Source organism: Centrocercus urophasianus, unplaced genomic scaffold (genome assembly GCF_019232065.1).
Source record: "Centrocercus urophasianus isolate 14NV4802_14NV808 unplaced genomic scaffold, USGS_Curo_1.0 seq_947, whole genome shotgun sequence".
Classification (NCBI taxonomy): domain Eukaryota; kingdom Metazoa; phylum Chordata; class Aves; order Galliformes; family Phasianidae; genus Centrocercus; species Centrocercus urophasianus.
Genome location: NW_024885585.1, coordinates 2,144 through 8,830, shown reverse-complemented (window position 1 = coordinate 8,830; position 6,687 = coordinate 2,144).

Here is a 6,687-nt window from a genome sequence, read left to right as displayed (position 1 = left end):
AGAACCAGAAAGTGGTGGTGGATGGAGTTATATCCAGCTGGTGGGTGGTTGCCAGTGGTGTTCCCTAGGTGCCAGTCCTGGGGCCTGTCCCATTTAATATCTTTACTGGTGATCTGGTTGAGGGAATTGAGTGCACCCACAGTAAGCTTGCAGATGACAGCAAGTTGTGGGGACAGCAGTTGATCTGCTTGGGGGTAAGAAGGCTTCATAGAGGGATATGGACAGGCTGGAGTGCTGGGCTGAGGCCGATGGGATGAGCTTCAACAAGACCACGTCCTGTACTTTGTCCACAATAATCCCAGGCAATGCTACAGGCTTGAGGCAAAGGTTGAAAGCTGAGTGGGGAAAAAGAGTCTGTGGATGGCCATCCCCCAGCAGGACACGTCACACCTCGCCTCATCACAGTCACAGAATCAGCCCATCAGTGCCCACCTCTGCCTCCTGCTGACCATTCACAGCCTCATGAGGTCTATGAAGGAATGGAAGCTCCTCCGGGCTCTGCTCTGTGCCTTAAAGGCCTCACTGTGGGAAGTGGGGTCAGCAGAAGTGGATGGCTGGAGGCAGCCCATTGACGGGGCATGCACACAATAGCTCAGTGTCCCCAGCCTGGAGCTGTGATTGTCCCCATAGTTCAGCCCAGCCCAGTGATTCAGAGCTGTGGTTGCAATGACTCAGCCGCTCTCCTCTTCTGCCACCCCAACGTCATTCGTGGCCCATCTGCTCCCCGTGGCACAGCAAAAGGAATGCAGAAAATCAATCACGAATCCATCCTGCCCCAACTCGTCCTCATCCAAGGGAACAAAGCAGTGCAAAGAGCAATGCAACCCTGCCCCATCGCTCAGTGCTGCCAACCCCAAGCTGAGCTATGGGAGCAGGGTGCAGGCATCCCCATGGTGCAGCCGTACCACAGAAAAACCTCTGCACCTTGTGGGCAGAGGCAGCTGTTCCCAACTCTTCCCGAAATGTTTTTCCAGAGATACCATAATCTTGAATCAGGTCAGCTGGGGGTGACCAAAACTGTGGCTTTTGGCACCGGTTTCCAGGCACCTGCTCCTCAGCCCTGCCATAAATAGCTTGTGCTCAAAGCAGTGTAAATATTTGGTGTATTTCTCTTGATAGAACCGTAGAGTGGTTTGAGTTGGAAGGGTCCCTCCAAGGCCATCCAGTCCCACTCCCTGCAGTGAACAGGGATATCTGCATCTCCATCAGGTGCTCAGAGTCCAGTCCAGCCTGATCTTGGGTGTCTCCAGGGACGGCTCCATGTGTGATGTAGGAATCCTTGGGAAACGAAGGAGAGGAAGCAAACAGAGCATGGCACAGCAGTGACTTTCTTTAGTCTCAAATGTGCTGTGTCTCGGATGCTGCCTGCAGTGCTGGTTCCTCTGCCTGAGGGGAGACATAATGAGCTGGAAAAGTGCAGCAAGGATGGCTGGGTAGACCTGGGAGTGTTTAATGCAGATGAGGGACACAAAGGATCTGTATGAAATCATTCACTGGAGGTGTTGGTGTGTCTGCCACAGATACTTGGAGGCATGAATGAGGCGAGGAGGAGAAAGCTTAAACGCAAAGCTCTAATTTCACAGCACTCCTCCATACAGGATGCTGGGGATGTTTACAGGTTACATGGCTCAAAAAAGCAAATGAGTACATTTATGGAAGAAAAAGGTGGGAGGACGTGAGAAAACTCACTGCTAGGGAAAGAAGATGTTGGAGGGGGGAGGGAGGATTTGAGACCTGCCTGGAGAGGACGCAGGAGGGCAGCTATGCCCTGAATTCTGCTGGGGAGAGAAGGCTGTCAGGGGGGGGAGGCTGTGCCAAAGGGAGGATGGAGACAAGAAGCCCATTGAGCACAGGAGGCTGCTTTCACAGCCTTGGCTGCGCCGCAGTCCAGCTGCTGGGATATTTCTCCCCCTGACCACTGCTGGAGCCCTGAGGGGATCAGCACACAAAGCCTGGCAGCTGTGAATGCTTTCTGTGTTGTCTGCACAGACCCAGACCCAGAGCTTGGTCCCCCCTCGGTACCATATTGATAGGAGAGCAGTATCCCTCTGCACAGGGTGCAGGCACAACCAGCACACAGAAGTACACACATAGAAGGGAGGTAGTAAATATGGGGCCACTGAAGGCTGTTGGTTTGCCCGGTGGCTGCTTTCCTCTGCTGCTCTCCCATGGGACGCACAGCCTTGGAGCAACTCTCCCATCTCTGTGCCCCTGCAGTGCAGGGAGAGAGGTGCTGGGTTCACAATGGTTCATCAGCAGAGTCTCTGAAAGGCCTTTATACCCATTGCCTGTCCCTTCTGTGTGGTTTTGCACAGCTGCTCTCAGTATTTCTAGAGTCTACTTGGCAAATTGCTAATGAAAGGTTTTCAGCCCTGCAAGAGTTAATTCCTCGTGTCTGTGCAGCAGTTCAGCTGCTGCTTTATATTCCCCAGCACTGCCTTCCCTTACACCACCCCCTCCCAAATGCAAGGCTGCATTTTCTTGGCTTGGTGTCTGCATGTAGGTTCTACATGTTTGCTGTGCTCAGCCAGCCCTGCTGCTATGCTGTCCTCACTGTGGGCAACCAGCCACGTCCCAGCCATGGGCCCACAAACATCCCCAGAATTTCATTTTGCCTTTTCCTTTGTTTGTGGAATCACGGAATCATTGTGTCAAAGGCCAGACTGAAGTCCAGAGAGACGACGTCAGTGACCCTTTCCTTGTCCTCTGGTACAGTTTCACCATTACAGAAGGTCGCTGGGTTGGTCAGGCAAAATAAATTGGTCAGTCCCACCAGACTGGCACTGACAGTCCCCAAGAAGGACTTACATTTCCCCCTTGGGGGTTTGCTCCCATTGAACACAGTGTCTATTCCAGCCCTGATCCTGTGGTGGGAGCTTCATCCTTCTGATTAAACATTGCTCCAGAGAATAGCAGGCTGGACCACAGCTGATCTGAAGGTGTTTCCCTCCAGTTTCCAAAGATTTCATCTCTCGCAGCAAATGAAAGACAACTGCTAGCTTCCAAGCTATGGAAGGATGCTGCCTGGTCTCCAGAACCAATGAAGATGCACAAGAGCAGAGAGGAGGTGAGATGAAGGCACCCTTGAGGAGAGCACTGAGATCGCCAGCTGCTCCAGCTGGGCATTGCGTTTGGACTGTGGCAGAGGGCAGTCAAACTGCATGAGCTTCCAGGGAGCCCTTTGCCCTCGGGGCTGTTTAAGCCACATTTCATGTTCCAGCTCCCACTCGGACGCCAAGCTGTGTTGTTGCTTTAATTCAACATACTTGCAATGATGAGGTAATGGAGTGATCTGTAACAGCCCCACGTCATCTGGGCCTGGCTGCTGTCGCACCCAAGAGCGTGAATGTTCCGCTCTGTGCAATGGGGCTTGGCAGGAGTGTGCAGTGCAGGGTCACGGGCAGAGCAAAGCAATGATTCAGGCTGCCAAGGGAGAGCAGGGGCACGGGGCTGCCCTCCCCGAGTGGGGCTGCAGTGCTGCTCTGACTCGGGTCATTCATGCCTTCTCATTTTCATCTGTCCATGCTATGCTGGGGAGAAGATAACTCAGACGTTGTGCTGTTTGGGGTATTGCTGGGATGTATTATCCCATTGTGGGCTGGGAAGAGTAACAAAAGTCTGAACAGTTCTGGATCAGCCCATAAGAGGCTGCCGTTCTTGCTTTGCACAGGGCATGATTCCACTTTGCAGCTTCTCTTTGTGCTTATTATCTCTGTCCCATTGCAGGTGCTGAGCTCTGGCGTGTAAAGCCAGCAGTGCGTGAAGCGGAGATGCTAACAGCTCGGGAGCTGCCTGAGCTGCTGAGAGCCCCTTGGGAAGAGATATGTGCCAGTGTAAGTGAGGTCTGCGTGAGGAGGAGAGAAAGGTTGTCTCTGCAGAGTGTGGGGCTCCTGCTCAGCCTGGAGCAGCAGAGGGGCAGGGTGGTGCTGAGCAGAGGGTGCTGGTAGCTTTGTGCTCAGGGCTGGGTGCTCCAGGGGTCTGCCAGATGCAATGCTTGGCCCTGCCCCTTCTCCTGGGGGGGAATAAGGGGTTAAAAAGCTGGTGGCACAACTCAAGCATCCATCCATCCCTCTGTTTTCTTGGTTCTCGCTGGGCTGGGGGACATGACACTGTCACACTGGGGTGGCAAGAGCCCCACAAGGCTGGTGGCAGGGATGGGTCACCACTGAACAGCCAAATGTGGGTGGCTGCATTCCATAGCTCCAGAAAGCTGCAAAATGAGGGAGAGATCAGGATATGTGAGCTGGAGCCTTGCCCAAAGGCTTTGTTTTCTTGTAATGGTTCCCTTTAATATAAAGCTGTTTCTCGTGGCTCGGCAGCTGTGAAGAAGCAATGCTTTGGTAGCTCTGTGATATCTGACAGTTTGTATGGACAAAAGATGGAAAAATAAACATTATTTCTTGGTATTAAAAATCTGATCTTGGCTGTTTGTGCCACCACATCGTAACCTCAGTGCAGAGACCAGCCTGAAGTTTGTGGCACGGAGCTGCAGGGACCTCATCCATTCTCTGTGCAGAACACCTCCCAGTGCCAAAACCGTTGTGGACCCTGGAAGCCCAAACACCCTGGATACACATCTCAAGCCTTTCTTGTCCCCATAGTGTCCATGTGGCAGCATGGCCCTATTTGGGCTGGATCTCACTGAGCGTAGGGTCTGACCCAGCTAGGAATCAGCTCCCTGCTGGCATACACGCCTGCTTTGTCCAGATGGCCATGTTGGATGGGCAAATGCCTTGCAGCCTGCTGGTGTCCCTGGCTTATTGTCACACAAGCGTTTTGTCCTTGCCCTTGTTCTGTATGTGGGGCAGGAGCCCATGGCACGGGTCTGTGTCTTGTGAATGACAGCCACTCTGGTAACATCCCTGAAGGATGCTCCAGCCCTTCCTGGTGCCACCAGCACCTTCCCAATCCTCCTTGTCCCCTGCTCATGAGGACACAGCCACCAACGTCCCCACCCTGCCCCCAGGTTCCTTCCTACCTGCTATATCCCCACTGCTGCAGCAGGAGGGATGAGCCACATGCTGCAGGCATGGACGCAAGGGACTGCCAGGATAATTTCAAAACGAGGGCAGAGAGCTGACTATCATTTGGCTTAATTCTCTTTAGGTTTTTTTGTTTAATATTTTTCCTAAGGGCCCTCTTGATTAGCTCGGCAATGACAAGCTGCTAATTGCGGAGCTTGATGCCCCAAAGTGGGATATTGGAGGTGGGAGCAACGTGCCCTCGGGTACCTGGCAACTCATGTGCAAAACTGGGATAAAACAGCTGTGCTGAGGTGCCTTTCTGACCTGGATATGGAGCAGAGGAGCTGGAGGGGCACATAGGAAAGCCAGGCTGAGAGATAGGAGGGCAAGCCAAAAGAGCTTGTGTCCCTAGGAAGAGGACAGGGACACCCCGTGTGTCCCACGTCATGCAGGAGAGGAGAGGAAACAGCTGCTTAACACCAGCTAGTTCTGCTTGCAGAATCGTGTGATGCCCCCTGTCATGGCAGCCATAGGCAGTGAGAAGAATTCTATTCTGACTTCAAAAATTGGGCTGAAGTTGTAAAGATGGATGGGTGGATGAGCAGATAGACAGACAAATAGACAGACTGACAGACAGACAGACAGACAGATAGATAGATATAGATAGATAGATAGATAGATAGATAGATAGATAGATAGACAGGCAGACTGACGGATGGATGGATGGATGGATGGATGGATGGATGGATGCATAGGTAGATAGGATAGATAGAATAGTCAGATGGAGAGATGGATGAATGAATAAATGGATGGATGGATGGATGGATGGATGGATGGGTGGATGGAAGATAGATGGATAGATAGAAGGAAGGAAGGAGGATAGAAGGCATTGTCGGATGTTGGTGGGGATGTTGGTGGGGATGTTGGTGGGGAGTTTGGGGGGATGTTGGTGGGGATGTTGGTGGGATGTTGGTGGGGATGTTGGGGGGGATGTTGGTGGGGATGCATTCCCCCTAACCCCCTCCATCCCCGTGCCATGCAGCCGCATTCCTGCAGGGGCGCCCGTGTGTCAGTCCGTTGGAGAGGGGATACTTTGCCCATATCCTGCGTGCTGCTAAGGGGGGGCCCAGAGCCACAGGCGGTGGTGGTGGGGTCGGTATCTCCTCGGCTGCCCTACCCCCTGATGTGCCCTCAGCACATCTGACAGCGGCTGCTTGATTTTGCCCTGCGGCTGCGAGATGGGTTGCAGCCCTTCTCATTCATTCCGGGCGGGGGAGGGGTAGGGGAGGGGGGCTGTCCCAGAAAGCACCACCACCACTACCTAAGACACCACTTTTTTTATTTTTTTTTTCCCAAAAAAAAAAAAAAAAAAAAAAAACAAAAAAGCAATATAAATATTAGAGTATAAAACTTGCGTGTAACACATCGACGTCGGTCTATACGGGTATAAGAAGGATATAAGCATATATATAATATATAAGTATAATTCAATATTAGACACATGGAGAGGGCAAAACGTGTTTCATCTCACGTACACTCGGAGCACAGACCACATGGAGAGAAGATACAGAGAAAGTGAAAATACTGCTGTTCCACAAGTTAGTTACTGAGATAAAATAACACGCCACTAAATACACGACACTCGCTACGCTACCTCAGATTGCAGGTTAAAAAGAAATATAAAGACTACGATCCACCTACGGCGTTGCTGGGGGGCAGGGGG